We start from the raw sequence: 23,500 nt of genomic DNA, 5'->3' as shown, positions 1-23,500 counted from the left end.
CTGGTATATCTTTTTTCATTTGTTTAAACTTTATTTTAAAATTTGTAAAATATCAAAACATATCAAAATACATGAAGATTCATATAAGTACAGATAATCCCACACTGACATTAAAAGATAGAAAATTGCCAATTGAGTTAAGGTCTTCCAGTATCCTCTTCTCTGATTGCATCTCTCGTCCCTTCCCTGTGTTAACATTTGCCTGAATTTGGTGTTCTTATTTTCCTTGCATTTGCTTGTACTTTTAGTAGTGTTTGTATTGCTGTTTGTGTCTGTGTGTGTGTGTGTGTGTGTGTGTGTGTAGATACCATCTTGTAGATGCTATATATGCTGCTATTTTGCCTTTTGAAAACTATTTATTGCTACATTTCCATATTCTAATACTTTCTTTGTGTTTTTTCTAACATTTATAATTACAATGGTGTGTGAAAGCTCTAGTTCAATTCATTTTAATCTGGATGGTATTTTATTGCATGAATTTATCATTTATCTTTCTGATGTACAGATTGTCTCCATTTTAAAAAATGTATATATAAACGATGCTACTATAAACATCTTTTATCTCTGTATCCTTGTGTACATTTGAGAATATTTCTGAAGAATGTAAAATCAGGAAGAGAATTGCTGGGTCATATGACTATACTAATTTATATTCTCTTCAGGAGAGTATAAATTCCAGTTATTCCACATCTTTGGTAACACTTGATATTGTCGGACTTTAACTTAAATTTTTGCTTCTCTGATGGGTGTAAAATAGTATCTTATTGTGACTTTAATTTGCATTTACCTTTTCACGGTGAAGTTGAATATTTTTACATGTCTTTATAGGCTGTTTGGGATTCCTTTTTTCTTAATTGCCTATTTATATTTTCTGTTTTTACATTGATTAGTTTGTCTATTGTTAGAATTTTGTAGACTTCATTTACTCTGAATGCAAACTGTTTGTTAATGATATAGTCTAATTTCTTTTCTCTAGTTTGTTTCTTGAATCTTATTTTACAAATATTTCCCTGCCTCAAGGTCTTAAAGCTAATCTCAGTTGCCTCCTAAAGGTTAGTTTTTGCTTTTCACATTTAAGCCCTTAATACACTTAGAGTTGATTTTTGTGTAGGGTATGAGGTAAGCGTCCAGTTTTTCTCTATATGGATAGCCCATGATCCAGTACTATTTACTGAATAGTCCATCTCTCAGCTGACCTGCAAGGTCACTTCTGTCACCTATCAGGCTTCTGCTCAGAATGGGGTTGTTTCAGGGTTTCCATTCTATTCTTCTGTATATCTGTCATTTACATCAGTATTACACTGAATAGATCACATGTCTCATAGGGCAAGTCTGCACACCTTACTTTTGTTGCAGATAATAGATTTGTTAGGGACTATATACATATACGGTACATGAGTGTATAAATGTGTGCTTACATGCATACACCATTTCTATATGGAAGGATATATTTTAAACTGCCGTTGATGACTGTTAAATATAGAAAAATCAATTACATTTCTATATATACTACCTTATAATCAATATTTTTAATACTTCTATGTTGTCTGTAGATTTTTATTGGCTTTTTTCTGTGAACAGGTCTATCATCTGAGGTTAATAATGGCCTTATTGCCACAGATATTGTGGCAATTTTTAATAGAAACTAGCAGGCATCCTTGACTCTGTCCTGATTTTTTGAAGGGACTGTTTTATTTCACCAATAAGAATGCTGTTTGCTCTAGCATTTCTTTGCAGATAATTTTCATTGGGTTAAGAAATTCTCTTGTGAGGTTTACTTAAGTTTATATTATAAAACAATTGAATAAAACATTCAGTAATTCAACACTTGAAGTACTCATGTACTCTAGTCTCCTTTGATATTTTTTGTAATGTGGATTAAATTAGTAGACTTTCTAATATCAAAACGTCTATTTCTTGAGTAATCCAAACTTGGTTTTTAAAAAACGTACTAGTTTGCCAATAATCTGGTTAGGATTTTGCCTCTGTGTTTTTTTTTTTTCGGTTTTTTTTGCGGTATGCGGGCCTCTCACTGTTGTGGCCTCTCTCGCTGCGGAGCACAGGCTCCGGACGCGCAGGCTCAGCGGCCATGGCTCACGAGCCCAGCCGCTCCGTGGCACGTGGGATCCTCCCAGACCAGGGCACGAACCCGTGTCCCCTGCATCGTCAGGCGGACCCTCAACCACTGCGCCACCAGGGAAGCCCTGCCTCTGTGTTTATAAGTAAAAATGGCTCAATTTTCCATCTCATACTATCTTTGATTATTGTTGATATCAAGATTATATTAGTTTCAGACAGAGAATTATGGAGAAATCCCACTTTTTCTATTACCTGGAATAATAGTTTGCACAGATCTTAATATTTGTTTCTTGTACATTGGTTATTACTTACCTGTAAAATCATCTGGATTTTTGTGTGGGGGGGAGTGGCTTTCTTTTGATTGAAAAACATTATTGATAGTAATAAAACATTTTGTGCTTTCTATTTCTTTATCAGTATGTTCCGGGAAGTTATATTAAATAGAACAAATTACTGAAAAATGTCTTTTTCAAAGTTAATGACAAAGTGTTTTTTTCACTCTTATCAATCTTTAAAATTTTTACACCATATTACTCTTCTAGTTTAGGTCTCTTCAAAAATGTAATTAATTGCTTAGCGCACCCACTTTTTTAGGGAATGTGAAGTGCAATTTTCCTGTGTAAATGAGCACAGATTCACTGTAACTTTATAGACTTAGAGATTTATAGATAATATTTTCTTATTTATAAAATAGGAACTCTTTTCATAAGCATTATGTCTTATACAAAATTAATCCTTAATATTAAGTATGCTGGTCAGTGTTTATATGTTTCAAGTTTTTTTTTTTAAATTTTAGGTGGTTTTTTTGTTTGTTTGGTTTTTTTTGCTGTACGCGGGCCTCTCACTGTTGTGGCCTCTCCAGTTGTGGAGCACAGGCTCCGGACATGCAGGCTCAGCGGCCATGGCTCATGGGCTTGGTCGCTCCGTGGCATGTGGGATCCTCCTGGACCGGGGCATGAACCCGCGTCCCCTGCATTGGCAGGCGAACTCTCAACCACTGCGCCACCAGGGAAACCCTAGGTGTTTTTTAAAATTAGGATAAAATTAAGTTCCATAAGTGCAATTGGTTGCTATCTCAAGTTTCAATCTATAGATTCTTATTTGTTGATGAACTTTGGTCATTCTTCCTGTAGAGTTTCTTAAACATTAGTTTTGATTGTATCTTTTGTAAATTAATTTTTGTTGGAGTATAGTCGCTTTACAATGTTGTGTTAGTTTCTGCTGTACAACAAAGTGAATCAGTTATATATATATACATATATCCACTCTCTTTTAGATTCTTTTCCCATATAAGTCATTACAGAATATTGAGCAGAGTTCCCTGTGCTATACAGTAGGTTCTTATTAGTTGTCTATTTTATATATGTTAGTGTGAATGTCAATCCCAATCTCCCAATTTATCCCTCTCTCCCCCCTTCTTTCTTGGTAACCATAAGATTGTTTTCTACATCTGTGACTCTCTGTTTTTTTGTTTTTTTTTTTTTCTTTTTGTGGTACGCGGGCCTCTCACCATTGTGACCTCTCCCGTTGCGGAGCACAGGCTCTGGACGTGCAGGCTCAGCGGCCATGGCTTACAGGCCCAGCCACTCCGCGGCATGTGGGATCTTCCCGGACCAGGGCACGAACCCGTGTCGCCTGCATTGGCAGGCAGACTCTCAACCACTGCGCTACCAGGGAAGCCCGTGACTCTCGGTTTTGTAAATAAGCTCATTTGGACCATTTTTTAGATTTCACATATAAGTAATATCATATGATATTTGTCTTTTCTCTGTCTGACTTCACTCAGTATGACAATCTCTAGATCCACCGATGTCACTGCAAATGGCATTATTTTGCTCTTTTTTATGGCTTAGTAATATTCCATTGTATATATGTACCACATCTTCTTTATCCATTCGTACATTGAATCTATGACAAAGGAGGCAAGAATATGCAGTGGACAAAAGACAGTCTCTTCAGTAAGTGGTGCTGAGGAAACTGGACAGCTACATGTAAAAGAATGAAATTAGAACACACCCTAACACTGTACACAAAAATAAACTCAAAATGGTTTAAAGATCTAAATGCAAGACCAGATACTATAAAACTCTTGAGAAAACATAGGCAGACCACTCTCTGACATAAATTGTAGCAAGATTTCTTTGATCCACCTCCTAGAGTAATGAAAATAAAAATAAACAAATGGGACCCAATTAAACTTAAAAGCTTTTGCACAGCAAAGGAAACCATAAAATGAAAAGACAACTCACAGAATGGGAGAAGATATTTGAAAACAAAGTGACCGACAAAGGATTAATCTCCAAAATACACACACAGCTCATGCAACTCATTATCAAAACAGCCCAATCAAAAAATGGATGGAAGATCTAAATAGACATTTCTCCAAAGAAGACATACAAATAGCTGAAAAGCACATGAAAAGATGCCCAGTGTCACTAATTACTAGAGAAATGCAAATCAAAGCTATAATGAGGTATCACCTTACACCAGTCAGAATGACCATCATCAAACAACCTACAAACAATAAATGCTGGAGAGGGTGTGGAGAAAAGGGAACACTCTTACACTGTTGGTGGGAATGTAAATTTGTACAAGCATTATGGAGAACAGTATGGAGGAGCTTCCTTAAACTAAAAATAGAGCTACCGTATGATCCAGCAATCCCACTCCTGGGTGTATATTCAGAGAAAACCATAATTTGAAAAGATACATGCACCCCAATGTTCATTGCAGCACTGTTTACAATAGATAGGAGATGGAAACTTTGATGGTATCTTCATGGTGTCATTTAACATGTTAATAGCTCCCTTGTATTTTCTGTAAATTAAAATTAGATTTAGATACAGTCACATGAAAATTCCATTATTGGAGAGGCAACTCTACTTCACAGATGGTTATATACTTTCATCAGACGTACATAATGTCTGTTTTTTATCTAATTGTCATGATTTTAGCAGCCACTGATGATGATCACTACTAGATCTACTAATTTACTAGAAGTTGCAAAATATTCTAGTTCTGCTGTTTATTTTTTATTAGATAGTTCATGAAGGAAGGTTTCACTTTATAGAAATAGCCTATTTGGTTGCCTGGAGTTATAGTTGGCATAGTAGTAAGTGCTAGTGAGGCTCTGTCAGCTGCATAGTAACAGAACTGAAGACTGTCTTCCTAACACATTCCTGCATCACCAGTTCACAGTGTGAGGCTGAGCCTTGTGAGCACCAGTTAGAGAGATTTAGTTGCAGTTGTGTGTTTGGGGGCTGATGATACCAGCTTACTTGTAGACATATCAGCACACATGTTGGGCATAAGGGAAATGAACAATGTATTTAAAAAATTTCCCATGAATGTTGAGAACACTTGTCTCACGAAATGTTCCTTTCTTAGTGATGAAACACATGTCTGTCAGATACTTGTAACTGTGCCTGCCAGACCAAGCTTAGGCAAATCTTTTTCTATTGGCTGCCTATCACCAGGATTCCAGTAATAGGGGCTGAAATCATGTTCTCAGTCCCCTGAGATGCTGAGTAAATGCCACAAAGGGACTCCAATCTGGGAGTAAGCAGGTATTTTCAGAGTTAAAAGAATCCTGTAGTGCAGAAGCAAGAAGATCTACAATCCTTCAGCCTGTGAAACAAAAACCACATTTACAGAAAGATAGACAAGATGAAAAGGCAGAGGGCTATGTACCAGATGAAGGAACAAGATAAAACCCCAGAAAAACAACTAAATGAAGTGGAGGTAGGCAACCTTCCAGAAAAAGAATTCAGAATAATGATAGTGAAGATGATCCAGGACCTCAGAAAAAGAATGGAGGCAAAGATCGAGAAGATGCAAGAAATGTTTAACAAAGACCTAGAAGAATTAAAGAACAAACAGAGATGAACAATACAATAACTGAAATGAAAACTACACTAGAAAGGAATCAATAGCAGAATAACTGAGGCAGAAGAACAGATAAGTGACCTGGAAGACAGAATGGTGGAATTCACTGCTGCAGAACAGAATAAAGAAAAAAGAATGAACAGAAATGAAGACAGCCTAAGAGACCCCTGGGACAACATTAAACACAACAACATTCACATTATAGGGGTCCCAGAAGTAGAAGAGAGAGAGAAAGGACCAGAGAAAATATTTGAAGAGATTATAGTCAAAAACATCCATAACATGGGAAAAGAAATAGCCACCCAAGTCCAGGGAGCGCAGCGAGTCCCATTCAGGAGAAGCCCAAGGAGAAACATGCTAAGACACATAGTAATCAAATTGGCAAAAATGAAAGACAAAGAAAAGTATTGAAAGCAGCAAGGGAAAAATGACAAATAACATGCAAGGGAACTCCCATAAGGTTAACAGCTGATTTCTCAGCAGGAACGCTACAAGCCAGAAGGGAGTGGCATGATATATTTAAAGTGATGAAAGAGAAGAAACTACAACCCAGATTACTCTACCCGGCAAGGATCTCATTCCGATTCGATGGAGAAATCAAAAGCTTTACAGACAAGCAAAAGCTAAGAGAATTCAGCACCATGAAACCAGCTCTACAACAAATGCTAAAGGAACTTCTTTAAGTGGGAAACACAAGAGAAGAAACGGACCTACAAAAACAAACCCCAAACAATTAAGAAAATGGTCATAGGAACATACATATCAATAATTACCTTAAACGTGAATGGATTAAATACTCCAACCAAAAGACATAGGCTTACTGAATGGATACTAAAACAAGACCCATATATATGCTGTATACAAGGGACCCACTTCAGACCTAGGGACACATACAGACTGAAAGTGAGGGGATGGAAAAAGATACTCCATGCAAATGGAAATCAAAAGAAAGCTGGAGTAGCAATACTCATATCAGATAAAATAGACTTTAAAATAAAGAACGTTACAAGAGACAAAGAAGGACACCACATAATGATCAAGGGATCAATCCAAGAAGAAGATATAACAATTATAATTATGTAGGTACCCAGCATAGGAGCACCTCAATATATAAGGTAACTGCTAACAGCTATAAAAGAGGAAATCGACAGTAACACAGTAATAGTGCGGGACTTAACACCTCACTTACATCCATGGACAGATCATCCAATATGAAAATAAGGAAACAGAAGCTTTAAATGACACAATAGACCAGATATATTTAATTCATAATTATAAGACATTCCATCCACAAACAGCAGATTACACTTTCTTCTCAAGTGCGCACGGAACATTCTCCAGGATAGATCACATCTTGGGTCACAAATCAAGACTCAGTAAGTTTAAGAAAATTGAAATAGTATCAAGCATCTTTTCTGACCACAATGCTATGAGATTAGAAATGAATTACAGGGAAAAAAAACATTAAAAAAAAAACAAACACATGGAGGCTAAACACTGCGTTACTAAATAACCAAGAGATCACTGAAGAAATCAAAGAGGATATCAAAAAATACCTAGAAACAAAGGAAAATGAAAACATGACTACCCAAACCCTATGGGATGCAGCAAAAGCAGTTCTAAGAGGGAAGTTTATAGCTATACAAGCCTACCTCAAGAAACAAAAATCTGGAGTAAACAATCTAACCTTACACCTAAAGGAACTAGAGAAAGAAGAACAAACAAAACCCAAAGTTAGCAGAAGGAAAGAAATCATAAAGATCAGAGCAGAAATAAATGAAAAAGAAATGAAGGAAACGATAGCAAAGATCAATAAAACTAAAAGCTGGTTCTTTGAGAGGATAAACAAAATTGATAAACCATTAGCCAGACTCATCAAGAAAAAGAGGGAGAGGACTCGAATCAATAAAATTAGAAATGAAAAAAGGAGAAGTTACAACAGACACTGCCAAAATACAAAGCATCATAAGAGACTACTACAAGCAACTCTATGCCAATAAAATGGGCAACCTGGAAGAAATGGACAAGTTCATAGGAAGGTATAACCTTCCAAGACTGAACCAGGAAGAAATAGAAAATATGAACAGACCAATCACAAGTAATGAAATTGAAACTGTGATTAAAAATCTTCCAACAAACAAAAGTCCAGGACCAGATGGCTTCACAGGTGAATTCTTTGAAACATTTAGAGACGAACTAACACCCATCCTTCTCAAACTCTTCCAAAAAATTGCAGAGGAAGGAACACTCCCAAACTCATTCTCTGAGGCCACCATCACCCTGATACCAAAACCAGAGAAAGACACTACAAAAAAAGAAAATTACAGACCAATATCACTGATGAATATAGATGCAAAAATCCTCAACAAACTACTAGCAAACAGAATCCAACAGTACATTAGAAGGATCATACACCATGATCAAGTGAGAATTTATTCTATGGATACAAGGATTCTTCAGTACACACAAATCAGTCAATGTGATACACCATATTAACAAATTGAAGAATACAAACCATATGATCATCTCAATAGATGCAGAGAAAGCTTTTGACAAGATTCAACACCCATTTATGATAAAAACTCTCCAGAAACTGGGCATGGAGGAGCTCTACCTCAACATAATAAAGGCCATATACAACAAACCCACAGCAAACATCATTCTCAATGGTGAAAAACTGAAAGCATTTCCTCTAAGATCAGGAACAAGACAAGGATGTCCACCCTCACCACTATTATTCAAGATAGTTTTGGAAGTCCTAGCCACAGCAATCAGAGAAGTAAAAGAAATAAAAGGAATACAAATTGGAAAAGAAGTAAAACTGTCACTGTTTGCAGATGACATGATACTATACATAGAGTATCCTAAAAATGCCACTGGAAAACTACTAGAGCTAATCAATGAATTTGGTAAAGTTGCAGTATACAAAATTAATGCACAGAAATCTCTTGCATTCCTATACACTAATGATGAAAAATCTGAAAGAGAAATTAAGGAAACACTCCCATTTACCACTGCAACAAAAAGAATAAACTACCTAGGAATAAACCTACCTAGGGAGACAAAAGACCTGTATGTAGAAAACTATGACACTGATGAAAGTAATTAAAGATGATACCAACAGATGGAGAGATATACCATGTTCTTGGATTGGAAGAATCAATATTGTGAAAATGACTATACTACCCAAAGTAATCTATAGATTCAATGCAATCCCTTTCAAATTACCAATGGCATTTTTTACGGAACTAGAACAAAAAATCTTAAACTTTGTATGGAGACACAAAGGACCCCGAACAGCCAAAGCAGTCTTGGGGGAAAAAAACAGAGCTGGAGGAATCAGACTCCCTGACTTCAGACTATACTACAAAACTACAGTAATGAAGACAATACGGTACTGACACAAAAACAGAAACATAGATCGATGGAACAAGGTAGAAAGCCCAGAGATAAACTTACGCCCCTATGGTCAACTAATCTATGACAGAGGAGGCAAGGGTATGCAATAGAGAAAAGGCAGTCTATTCGATAAGTGGTGCTGGGAAAACTGGAGAGCTACATGTAAAAGAATGAAATTAGAACACTCCCTAACACCATACACAAAAATAAACTCAAAATGGATTAGAGACCTAAATGTAAGACCAGACACTATAAAACCGTCATAGGAAAACATAGGAAGAACACTCTGACATAAATCACAGCAAGATCTTTTTTGATCCATCTCCTAGAGTAATGGAAATAAAAACAAAAATAAACAAATGGGACCTAATGAAAGTTAAAAGCTTTTGCACAGCAAAGGAAACGATAAACAAGATGAAAAGACAACCCTCCGAATGGGAGAAAATATTTGCAAATGAATCAACAGGCAAAGGATTAATCTCCAAATTATGTAAACAGCTCATACAGCTCAATATTAAAGAAACAAACAGCACAATCCAAAAATGGGCAGAAGACCTACATAGACATTTTTCCAAAGAAGACATACAGATGGCCAAGAAGCACATGAAAAGCTGCTCAGCGTCACTTTATTTTTAATTATTAGAGAAATGCAAATCAAAACTACAATGAGGTATCACCTTACACCAGTCAGAATGGGCATTGTCAGAAAATCTACAAACAACAAACGCTGGAGAGGGTGTGGAGAAAACGGAACCCTCTTGCACTGTTGGTGGGAATGTAAATTGATACAGCCACTATGGAGAACAGTATGGAGGTTCCTTAAAAAACTAAAAATAGAATTACCATATGATCCAGCAATCCCACTACTGGACATATACCCAGAGAAAACCATAATTCAAAAAGACACATGCACCCCAATGTTCATTGCAGCACTATTTACAATAGCCAGGTCATGGAAGCAACCTAAATGCCCATTAACAGAGAAATGGATAAAGAAGTTGTGGTGCATATATACAATGGAATATTACTCTGCCATAAAAAGGAACGAAACTGAGTCATTTGTTGCGACCTGGATGGATCTAGAGACTGTTATACAGAGTGAAGTAAGTCAGAAAGAGAAAACCAAATATCGTATATTAACGCATGTATGTAGAACCTAGAAAAATGGTACAGATGAACCAGTTTGCAGGGCAGAAGTTGAGACACAGATGTAGAGAACAGACATATGGACACCAAGGGGGGAAAGCCGCAGTGGGGTGGGGATGGTGGTGTGCTGAATTGGGTGATTGGGATTGACATGTATACACTGATGTGTATAAAATTGATGACTAAGAAGCTGCTGTATAAAAAAATTTAACAAAAAATCCTGTAGCACTTAAAAATAACTTACTTAAATCTACACAATTAAATATCACCTTAAAAGATATCCAGTTTAACAGACTATTCTTATTTCTGTATTTGCAGAACATTTTAAAAATACAAATACTAGGGTAAATTCAAATCTTTATCTACCTAGGAATAATTCTGAAAAGAACTCTTATTCACTGTTAATTGAAAAAGACAGAAATTTGAATGTAGACTAGCTTCTGCTTTCTCATCTCTAAAATTAAGGGGAGGGGGTTTAGATGATGTGGGTGAGTGTGTGGAGGCACGGGCTGAGGGTTGGTCAGAGTGTTTAGGAAGATGAAGGAGAGAAATAATGTTGAGTATTTTATATATAGGAAGCTTTAATTCTTGGAATTATGCAGTGAAGAGGCTACCACTATTATCTCCACTTTACAGATGAGGAAACTGAGAGATCCAAGTAAGTGAGTCACAGTAAGTGATGGGGATAGGATGCAGCTCTCTGGTGTGTGTGTCACATTCTCAGAGTTAAGAAAAGGGCACAGGGTTGACATAGAGTCAGATGGGTTCCTAAGTGGTTGAGGTAGGTTTTAATTAGGGGTTTTCATAGCTAATTATGAAGATGCCAACACACAGAATATATTCCCATTCCCCTATCTTCATGGTCCCTCTTCCCCTTGTCTAGTCAACTTAATTTTACGAATTAGTTAGACAGAATGTAAATGATGCTCAGTACATCACTACTACCACACTGGGTCAGTCCTGTCATGGAAGAAAAAATGCTCTACTTTCAGAACTGGGGTCATTTAAAACTGAACTGTTCCTCTGTACCTTGTGGGCAATGCTGCAAAATAGAACATAGCTATTTAATCACTTGATTCTTTTTACTTCTCTGTATGACTAAATTTTTTTCCACAATCAAAGCTCTGATTGCTTTTTTGGGGGTGGGAGAAGAGACCAAAACGTTTCTGTTACCTTTATTTTACTTATGTGTAGATTTTATATCTTACTGTAACAAGAACTAAAATTGATTCTCTGAATTCACTACGAAATATCTTTCAATCCTAGAAACTCTGGCTTTGCATTACCTCAGTAACAAAAGCAAAAGCAGTTACAGGGGTTTTGGTTTTTTTTCTTCAGTTGCCACACTACACAATAGCTGTGATCTAGTCTTCAATCTTAGTTAGGAGGCATTCTATGGATTACAAAAGTCTCATTTCCCTTTTAATAGTTATATTTGTATAATTTTAGTATTTTTCTTTATATTAAGTTGAAATCTGCCTTTCAATTACTTCCATTGCATGAGGTTAGTTTTCCTCCTAGTATACTTGTCAGATCCAGTGTTGCCCTTTTTCACCTGACGGTGCATTTCGATATTTTCAATCAGCTGTCAGGTAGCCTCCTGCTAATTACTTATTTGCTTTCAACTGAAACATCCCCGGTTTCTTCACTCATTCTTCAAGATGTGGTTTTCTTACTCTTCTTACAACTCATTACCTCCTTTCAATCCAGCCTCCTTTGCCAACCGCCCACTAAGGGTGCTGCCCAGATGCAATACAGTTTTGCAGATTTGGTCTGACCAGCCGGGGTGCACAAAGACAGAACTTGTTCTGGATGCTTTCTTTCTAGTCATGTATTTGGTTAAGCCAGGAGGTCCCTGAACAGGCAGTCTCTGTAAGAAGAACACGCCAGAGACAGGACCACACAGGCAGACCCCGTTGTGGAACTGACTTGCATAAAGGCATTTTGTCTTTGCCCAAGCAGAGGAGGCTGATAGATTTATCTTCTGGGCACTAGACATCGAGTACTCATATCTCTTTGGTATTCTCTGCATGGAATGTTCTCTGTCTCATCCAGCTACTTGGCAGATGTCTCCTTATCTTTCCAGCTCCTCCTTTGTGGGGAATTCTTGCCTACCCACACCCTTTGCTAAGTGACTCTGCCCTAAATGCAGAAGCTGCTGAGGGGGATGGCTGTGTCCAGTCTGCAGTCACAGCTGATTGGGTAGAGGGGTGGGACGCCTAAGTTAATGGCATGCATGGTGTGGTCTAGCTGAAAACGCTGAGTGGGGGATATGGAAAACAGAGACTGGGCCTGTAGCTACAGGTACAGCCAGGTCATGGGTTATCTGGGCCTGCAGTGGCCCTCTTGTGCTTTGCAAGCTGCAGTCCTGGGGACAACAGTCCATAGAGGGAAGACAGCAGAGAAGACGCATGGGCAGAAACAAAGCCTCCCTAAGTGAGAGACTATGTGGCCCAGAGATATTCCCAACTTCCTCATGACTTTCTGATTGCTTCCATTTCTAGTTCACAAGTATGTTTTTAATCAGCCCTACTTTGCTTGAGGTAAAGTGAGTGCCCCTTTGTTCTTTGAAACAAGAAAAATCCTTGCCAAAGCATTTTCCACATGGAATTATTAATTCCAACCTGTGCAATCTCGCTGTACCTACTACATAGTTCTGTGATGATACCTGCCACCCTCCCTGCTCCCTACAAGATTCTAAAGCTTCTTGAGAACTAGTGTATTCTTGGTTCCTATCTTTTGGTGTGAGAAGTGTTTACAGTATGAATTTGTTACTACATAAAATGTTATCAGGTTGTAAATTCTAGGTGGTTCTGATTTTCTGCTTGAGGTACACACTAAACATTTGTTGAGTGCTGGGTATTTTTGTATTCCTGTAAAGATACGGAGCTTTGTTCTGGGAGGCAGTTAAAGTACTTGGAAAGAGTTTGATACTCTTGGGTCTTACATTTAAGATTCATTAGGTGGGACCAGAGCAGTGCTTAGATAAGGGCTAATTATTCCCCATTATTGAAGCAAAACCATTCTGAGCACTCTACAGTTGCCTATAAATTGAGGTTTTTCCAGTCTGACTGTAATGACAGGTACTATTTTAGCCCTGTGTGGGTACCAGTCACTGTTTCTTCCTTCGAATCCTTTCAGGTGGTTCTCGTCCTGGTTTCAAGTGGTTTCCTCATATGTGTATGTGCCAGTAGTTCTCTACTGAATAACTGAGGAGAACTCTGCAGATCTCTGGAGTTGTGTTTATGCCACTCTCTCCTGTTAGGTATCCTGCAGACTTGAGCTGCCTTGATCTCCCCTGAGTCTCAGCCCTGTCTCCTCAGCAGGGACTGCTCCAGGCTCTACTTGGGTTCCCTTTCCCTGCTCAACGGCCTGGAAATGGGCTCAAGGCACTGCTGGAACAATCTTTTAGTTCATCTTGTTTGTTTTCCATCTCTCAGGGCTCACTGTCCTTCATTTTCTCATGTCCAGTGTCTTAAAAACTTTTTAATACGTATTTTGTCTTGTTGAAGTGGGAGGGTAGACCAGGTCACTGTTATTTTATCTTGGAAGTGGGAGTTATATAACTTGTTGAGATAGTTCTTTAGGAAAGTTTGATAAATACATATTGTAGTCAGTGGGCTTGACTACATTTTGTTCAATTGGAAGATTTTCTTTGATTCCTGATTAGGACCTTAATCAGAGTGATGTATGTCATTCTCATAATTTAAACCAGATCCATTGTGCTATAAGTATCTTTGACATGAGTATAACATGTGTTAAATCTTTGATTTCATTGCTGCTCAAAATGAAGGCTGAAGTTAAAGGCAATGAGTTAATAATGGATTAAGATGTTATCACATTTCCTTTAGAGGAAATCCATTCCAGTGAACCATTTGGGTAAAAATAGTTTCTCCAGAGGAACTTAATTCTGGAAAGATAATGATCTGTTTTAGATGCCTGTGATCTACAATTATGTGTGGTTAGCTTCTGAATTGTGAGTGTGGGAAGTGTTGCAAGTCTTAGAAAGTTGGTTGATATGTAATTCATGCAATTCATTTCTAAAGCTCTGGGGAACCAAACATTTGGGAAGAGAGCCTGGGCCTGCATTCAAGAAAGCCATTCAAAGTATGCATGGTTCTACACGGGAAAGTACTAATATTGCTATCAGTAATAGTAACATACTTTTTCCTTAAAAAAAAAAAAAAGTGGCAGAATGACTTTTATCTTGACCTAGAAGAGCATTTACATATCTGTGAAATCCTAAAAGAAAAGAATTCTTTCTCTTGCCAAGTATTCATCCAAGGAGAATGGACTCCAAAGTTTCAGTTCCTAAAATGGGGATCCCTCTGTAACCAAGTAGAGCAGAGAAAGGCAGATCACAGTTAAGCCCTTCCACTTAAGAACAGCACCTAGGGTCTCTTCTATGGAGAAAGCCCCCACTACTCAACAGGCTCAGAATAAGCTTCCCTCTCTTGTTATATCCTGGACTGAAGGAATGCTGGTACTGTAGGCAGTTAGGCATGAAGCCCATGGTTTCTTCAAGCTTTCTTAGAGAGGACTGATCTCAGGCCATTCAGTGAGAGAAGAGTCCACTGATTGGCAAATGATAAAATATTTCTAGGAGAAAAAGCAGAGCTTTTCATCACAAATAACCAAATGGCTCCCTGACGATAAGTGTGTAGGATGATTCTTTGAGTTGTCAACCTCTGCCTCATCTCACTTTCCTATATCCTAGCCTAGATCTTTGCTCTGCGAATCACAGATGCTATAACTTTCCCTCTAGGGATCAGATTAACAAAATATATATTGGATATATGATTTATCTCTCTTATTAGTTCTAAAGCTAAAAACCAGTTATTGCCTCTAAAATGCAAAATTAAATGCCCTTCATTCTTGGGGCTCAGAAATGAAAATCCAGGTCATTTAATAAGTTACAGTAGAGGGATAGGTCAAAGCCTCCAGCATAGCCTACAGGTGCTAATGTGTGTATTTATGGTCTGGGAGCCATACCAGCCATACATAGGCCTGTTCTCCATGGACTCTGAGGCCTGATGAGTGGCAGAAGCTAGCAAGTGATTTACTTATGGGGAGCGGAATCCACAGGGGTAGCCAAGGGTATTTGCTGACCACAGTGTCTACCTTGGTCCTAAAGAAATCTGACCCTGGACAGTGAAGTAAGGTATAAGGGTTACAAATTGAGAGTGAAGTGGTGGGTGAACTGTTTCCTCCATAAATTAGTGACTTTCAAGACCAGAAATGTGTTTTGTGAATTTTGAGTTTTCCTGAAGGCAGTGTTGGCCACTACAATCAGGCTGGAAGCTCTGGGTAGTAAAGAACTCATGTCCACAGTGGTCCAGAGGGGAAAGTCCATATCTTCAGTCTTTGCCCTGAAGTGCATGACGTGAGTGTTGATGGGTAATGGTCATCATTTAATTGACTGGCGTTTCTGGCCAGAACCTTGCTCCTGAGGCCCTGTTCTCACTGCTCAGTCTCCAGGCATGGATTCCTAAATCTGCCTGTAAAGACCATCCTTCTGAACTTGAATACTATTACCTATAAAAAAAACCGGGCTTCCCTGGTGGCGCAGTGGTTGAGAGTCCGCCTGCCGATGCAGGGGACACGGGTTTGTGCCCCGGTCCGGGAAGATCCCACATGCCGCGGAGCGGCTGGGCCCGTGAGCCATGGCCGCTGAGCCTGCGCGTTCGGAGCCTTTGCTCCACAATGGGAGAGGCCACAACAGTGAGAGGCCCGCGTACCGCAAAAAAAAAAAAAACAAAAAAAAACAAATGACATAAAAATATGTCAAGCCCTTACCTCTGGCCTGCTCTGACTTCCAGCCTTCTGGTGCCCACTCCAGATCACTCATTTAGTTCCAAATCTCAAGACTGTCCTTATTCCGTAAGGTAAGTTTATATGATCTTTATCTGTTAGGCTACTTCAGAGGGAAAGTTAGCAAAGCATTCTGAAGTGTTTTGTTTTGGTTTTTTTTCTTGCTAAGCAATAAATGCATCTACATAGACCCAGCTGGGTAAGATGAGAACTCTTATTTAATCTAATCAAATCATTTTCCTCTTGCAAAGAAAAGAATAAAATCAGTAAAATCAACAAAAACAAGCATGACATTTTATCTGTGAACAAGTATGTTCAAACAGCAAAGCTTTCAGTTATAACTGTTTTTAAACCACCTGATCATCTCATTGTGGTGAAATTCTTCTGCGTCAAATACAAGTCTTGAATTATCTCAGCTCTTTTCCAGTCTTACCAATGGGTAACTTTTAGCAAATGGTTGTTCTGATTCCAATTCCTCATAATGATATTTCCTTACAAAATGGCATTTTTTGTCTACCCGTCTTATCAAGACAAAATGAACAATAAACATCCCATGTTGGGCTTTGACCCATAACAGCAGAATTATTTGCTTAGGGCATAAACTAACTGATATGATTTGAGTTATAAAGTATGCACATTTTATTTACTTTATTACCAATGATCTAACATTGGGAATAAGAGCTGTTAATACTTTTATGTGGACTAGTAAATTTTCCATTGTTATTAATAAAAATGATTTGTTTTTGACACCAAAAATATTACAGAAGAAATATTTTATGACTTGGGAATATGTGACTGTAATTAAATGAATGCTAACGTGAAATGTTATTTAATTGGAATATGCCACTAGAACCTTTAAATTTTATTGGAACAACTTTCAGAAACAGTCTCAGATATTATTGCATAAGTGTTGAAGGTTGTTTTGCTACTTCCAAGTATGCCTCTGTGCTTTTGCTGTCCCACAGGCAGGAAGTGATTTAATTGCCTTATTTCTGCCAGTTTTATTATTTTACTTCCAATTTTATTGAGATACACAGTGCTGTATATCAATTATAAGTTTAAGGTGTGCAGCATAATGATCTACAGAATCATGAAAGAATTATCACAATAAATAGAGTGAACATCCGTTATCTTGTATAGATACAAAATTAAAGAAATAGAAAAAGATTTTTTTCCTTGTGATGAGAACTCTTCGGATTTCCTCTCTTAACAAGTTGCATAGATAACGTACAACAGTGTTCATTGTATTTATCAGGCTGTATGTTACATCCTAGTACTTATTTATCTTACAACTAGAAGTTTGTACCTTGTGATTGCCTTCATCCAATTCCCACTCCCCCACCACCCCTGCCTCTGGTAACCACAAATTTGATCATCTTATTATGAGTTTGTTTTTGAAGTATAATTGACTTACAACACTGTTAGTTCCTGTTACACAACACAGTGATTTTGATCTTTATATATTTCAAAATGATCACCACAATAAGTCTACTTATGATCTGTCACATACATATCACATAGTTATTGACTATTTCCCACACTGTACATTTCATACTGATGACTTATTTATTTTTGCAGCTGGAAGTTTGTACCTCTTAATATCTCTCACCTATTTTTCTCCTCCCCTCTGTAATCTACCAGTTGTCCTCTGTTATCTATAACTCTGTTTCTGTTTTGTTATGTTTGTTCATTTTGTTTTGTTTTTCTGATTCCACATATAAGTGAAATCATGCAGTATTTCTTTCTCTGACTTATTTTACTTAGCATAATACTCTCTAGTTTCATCCATGTTTTCACAAATAGCAAGATTTCATTTTTAATGGCTGAGTAATATTCTTGTGTGTGTGTATGTATGTATGTATATACCACATCTTTACCCATTCTTCTTTTGATGGGCACTAAGATTGCTTCTGTATCTTGGCTATTATAAACAATGCTGCAGTGAACATAGGGGTGCATATATCTTTTTCAAATTAGTGTTTTGTTTTTTTCAGATAAATACCCAGGATTGGAATAGCTGGATCATATGGTAGTTCTGTTTTTAATTTTTTGAGGAACTTCAGTACTGTTTTCCATAGTGTCTGCATAAATTACAAAATTACATTCCCACCAACAGTGTGTAAGGGCTCCATTTTCTCCATACTTTTGCCAACACTTGTTATTTGATGTCTTTTTGATAATAGCCATTCTGACAGATGTTAGGTGGTGTCTCATTGTGGTTTTGATCTGCATGTTCCTGATGATTAATGATGAGCATCTTTTCATGTTCCTGTTGGCAATCTGTATGTCTCCTTTGAAAAAATGTCTATTCAAGACCCTCTGCTCATTTTTCAATCAGATTATTTTTCTTTTTTGATGTCAAGTTGTATTACTTCTTTATATATTTTGGATATTAATCCCTTATTGGATATATCATTTGCACATATATTCTCCCATTCAGTAGGTAGACTTTTCATTATGTTGATAGTTTCCTTTGATATACAAAAGCTTTAGTTTGATGTAGTTCCATTTGTTTATTTTTGCTTTTGTTTCCCTTGCCTGAGGAGACATATCAAAAAACAAAACAAAACAAAAAACCTTACTAAGACCAATGTCAATGACTCACTGCCTATGTTTTCTTCTAGAAGTTTTATGGTTTCAGGTCTTACACTTAAGTCTTTAATCCATTTTGAATTTGTGCATGGTGTGAGAGAATAGAGTAGTCCAATTTGATTCTTTTGCATATAGCGATCCAGTTTTCCAACACCATTTATTGAAGGAGGCTGTCTTTTCCCCAATGTATATTCTTATCTCCTTTGTCGTAGGTTAATTGCCCATATCGGTGTGGACTCATTTCTAGGTTCTCTATTCTGCTCCATTGATCTATTTTTGTGACAGTACCATACTGTTTTGATTATTGTAGCTTTGTAGTATAGTTTGAAACCAGGGCACATGATATCTCCAGCTTTGTTGTTCTTTCTCAAGCTTGTTTTGGCTGTTTGGGATCTTTTGTATTTCCATACAAATTTTAGAATGCTAGTTCTGTGAAAAATTCCATTGGTATTTTGATTGCATTGAATCTGATTGCCTTGGGTAGTGTGGTCATTTTAACAATATTCTTCCAATCCAAGAGCACATTATATCTTTCCATCTCTTTGTCTTCAATTTTTTCATCAGTGTCTTACAGTTTTCCAAGTACAGAGCTTTTACCTCCTTAGCTAGATTTATTTCTAGGTATTTTATTCTTTTTGATGCTCTCTTCCCTTGTGATTTGATTACTGTCTTTAGTGTAATATTTGGATTCCTTTCTCTTATATGTGTATCTATTATAGATTTTTGGTTTGTGGTTACCATGAGGTTTATATATAGGTATCTATATATCGGTATCTATCTAGCACTTATATGTGTGTGTACATATGTGTATATATATATGTGTATATATATATATATATATATACATACATACATATATGTGATTATTTTAGGTTGCTGATCTCTTAAGTTCAGAAGCCTTTTAACAACCCTGCATTTTTTACTACCCTCCTCCGTATTTACTGTTTTCGACATATTTTATCTCTTTGTCTTGTTTAGTCCTTAACCACTTAATATGGATATAGATGATTTTACTTTTGTCTTTTAACCTTCCTACTAGCTTTATAAGTAGTTGATTTACTACCTTTACTGTATATTTGCCTTTACCGTGAGATATTTTCCTTTCATAATTTTCATATTTCTCATTGTAGCTTTTTCCACTTAGAGAAGTCCCTGTATCATTTCTTGTAAAGTTGGTTGGTGGAGCTGAACTCTTTTAACTTTTGCTTGTCTATAAAACTTTTGTACTCTTCCATCAAATCTGAATGAAAGTCTTGCCAGGTAGATTATTCTTGGTTGTAGGTTTTTCCTTTTCATCACTTTAAATATATCATGCCACTCCCTTTCTGGTCTGCAGTTTCTGCAGAAATGTCAGCTGAGAGCCTTATGGGAGTTCCCTTGTATGTAACTGGTTGCTTTTCCCTTGATGCTTTTAATATTATCTATCTTTCATTTTTACCATTTTAATTACAGTGTGCCCCAGTGTGGGGCACAGTCCTCTTACTCCTTGGGGAGAACCTCTGTAATCTTAATTATCCTCCTGTTTGTGGGTCACTCACCTTGGGGTATGGGTCTTAACTATGCCATATCTCCACCCCTCCTACACATCTCGTTGTGGTTCCTTTTTTATATCTTTAGTTGTAGAAGATCTTTTCTACTAGTCTTCCAGTCTTTCTCATCAATAATTGCTCTGTAAATAGTTGTAATTTTGGTGTGCCCATGGAAGAAGATGAGCTCAGGGTCTTCCTACTCTGCCATCTTGGCCACTTTTTCTCTGCTCATTTGAATTATTAATAAAGATCAAAAGTTGGACATTTGGAAGCAAACTGAAATATCTATTTTTGTGCAACTGAAAGTTGGAATATACTATCTTTGAACTTTAATTTTCTCAGTATTAACTCAGTAACTAAATATCTTATATTTCGTTCATATATACACTTAGGGTTAACTTTTTACGTCACCTAACAACTATTAATGAGTTATTTGGTAGGTTTTGATTGTACAAAGTGTGCTGCCTTATTTTTCTGAATTCAGAACCTACCATAAGATCTTTCTGTCAAAGCACTAATTTTTCATCTTGTAATGACTAATGTTATATAAAATTAGGTGAGATTGCTTTTTTTTTTTTTTTTTTTTTTTTTTTTTTAGCAGTACGTGGGCCTCTTACTGTTGTGGCCTCTCCCGTTGTGGAGCACAGGCTCAGCGGCCATGGCTCATGGGCCCAGCCGCTCCGTGGCATGTGGGATCTTCCTGGACCAGGGCACAAACCCATGTCCCCTGTATCGGCAGGCGGGCTCTCAACCACTGCGCCACCAGGGAGGCCCATGAGATTGCTTTTGACAAGAAGTTTTCTATTAGAAGCTTGATGCTTGCTATGGGTGTCATTGAACTCTGTGTCTATGAAATTGGACAGCAGGTTTTATTTTAATGACTCTGCTGTTTGACATTCATTTTAACATAGCCACATTTCTGAACTTGACTATAGAAAAATTGGCAAACTGCCTCAAAGGAACATCTCCATTGACTGAATATGTAGAATTAGAGTATTCCTTTTTGACTTTAGATGCAGGAAAGATCACAGTAAGTGGAATATTTGATTTAACTTGGAAAGCCTAGTACAAGGTCACAGATGCAGTGTACGTATATAAATCATATGGGCAATGGCCCAGTTGAAGCCAGCCCCTTTAAATCATAAGGTTGCATAGCTACCCAATACCAAAGACCTCCAGAAGCTCATATGAAAGCAGCCAATGCCAGTTAGATATATCATGTGATAGTTATTAGACAACAAGGAAGACTGAAACAATAAAATCTTTCATAGGTAACTGACTAATGTATGAATATGTAGGTATTGTGATTTGGTAGGGACTGTGCTTAGTTTTCTATGACCAAATGTGTGCAATGTTTCTACTATTTCCACTTAATTGTTTTGTTAACCCTATCTAAAGGTTTATAAGAACTAAACATCTGAACCCTAAGGTATATTCTATAGGGGAGGACAGCTCAACCTCAGTAGTACTGGCATTTTGGGCCAGAGAATTCTTTATTGCTAGGGATTGTCCTATGCATTGTAGGATGCTTAACAATACCCTTGGTCTCTAAACACTAGATGCTAGTGGCACCTTCCCCCTCACTACCCCGCCCCCAACTCCGGCTGTAATAATCAAATGTTTCCAGACATTACCAAATGTCCCTTGAGAAGCAAAATCATCCTGGTTGAGAATCAGTACTACAGAGCCAAGAAGGGAAGAAGTCCTCTTTCATCTCATTCTCTTTCAGTCCTCTTGGAAGAGACTCCCTCATGATTACTTGGCATCTTACATAGTTATTGAGAGGGTCATAGTCCATGTTTCTGTTTAAAAAAAAATTATATATATAATATAGCTATATTTTCCTGAGGGCTCAGAAGCCAAAATTTCCATCTTGGGACAATTTTTTTTTTTAATTGAAAACTTGTCCCAGTTGGTTGTATTTAAGAACTAAAATTTCCGAGGAGTATAGTACCTCAGTACTTTATCTGTGCAGAGGAACAATGGATTGCTGCTCAAAAATTTAGCTGTTTGAATTCAAAATAGGGACATTAGGAAAGGGATGTGTGGTGTAACAGGGATACATGCAACTAAAAAATTATTTTGTATCTTTTGGAATACAGTGTGAACAGCTATTCATCACTTTCTTCTTTAGCTTTTGATGTGTATATCAGATAGGAGTGTGTTTGTTGCAGGTGAGAGAGATAGCAACATACTGTCTAAAGTTCAGGGCATTACCAGCATTGGACCAACTCAATACATGGGATAGTATGGCTGTCAGAATCTCTGTCGTGGCTTACCTCTGTTCTGTGTGTTTAGTACTGGCTTCCTTTTGTTTAGTACTGGCTTCCTTTCCAGACAAGCTCTCTCATTGTGCTTCTGAGATAATTATAGTTGTAGATAATTATAGTTGTAGGATCTAAAGTTCTTTTAACTTTAGATCCAAAATGGAAGACAGGGCATCTGCATCTGAGGGTAGGGTCTGTCTTACCTAAACTGCTTGAGTCCTAATAGATAGAAGGGAATGATAGTACAATTGACCCTTGAAAATGGGGTTTTTGGGACTCTGACCTTTGGTGCAGTCCAAAATCCCTGTATAACATAAAGTTGGCCCTCCCTATCTGGGGTCCCTCCACACCCATGTTTCTGCTGCATTCATGGATTCAACTCTAGTATTTACTGTTTTTTAAAAATCTGCATAAAAGTGGACCTGTGTAATTTAAACCCTTTTTGGTCAAGGGTCAACTGTACTTAGTTGGCTAGAAGAAAGTTGAATGGTTTTTGAGGACAAAAATAATATATGGCCATTTCTAGATGATTCTATCCTATCCCACTAAAAAAAAATAAGGCCATGGACAGCAGGAATCATATCTTATACTTCATGTTATTTTCCTTGTTCCTTCATAATGCTTTGTGCTCAACAGACATACAGTGCACAATTTGTGTTAATGTTAAATGAACATTTACCAAATGTTAAAAAGAGCTTGGAAATCATATGTCTTATTCTTATAAAGAGATCAAAGCATTTTTAATGTTTAAAACAGATAATTCTGAGTTTCCATGGAATAAGAGTAATAGGG

The sequence above is a fragment of the Phocoena sinus genome, chromosome 4, assembly GCF_008692025.1.
Source record: "Phocoena sinus isolate mPhoSin1 chromosome 4, mPhoSin1.pri, whole genome shotgun sequence".
Classification (NCBI taxonomy): Eukaryota; Metazoa; Chordata; class Mammalia; order Artiodactyla; family Phocoenidae; genus Phocoena; species Phocoena sinus.
This window is presented reverse-complemented; position numbering follows the sequence as displayed.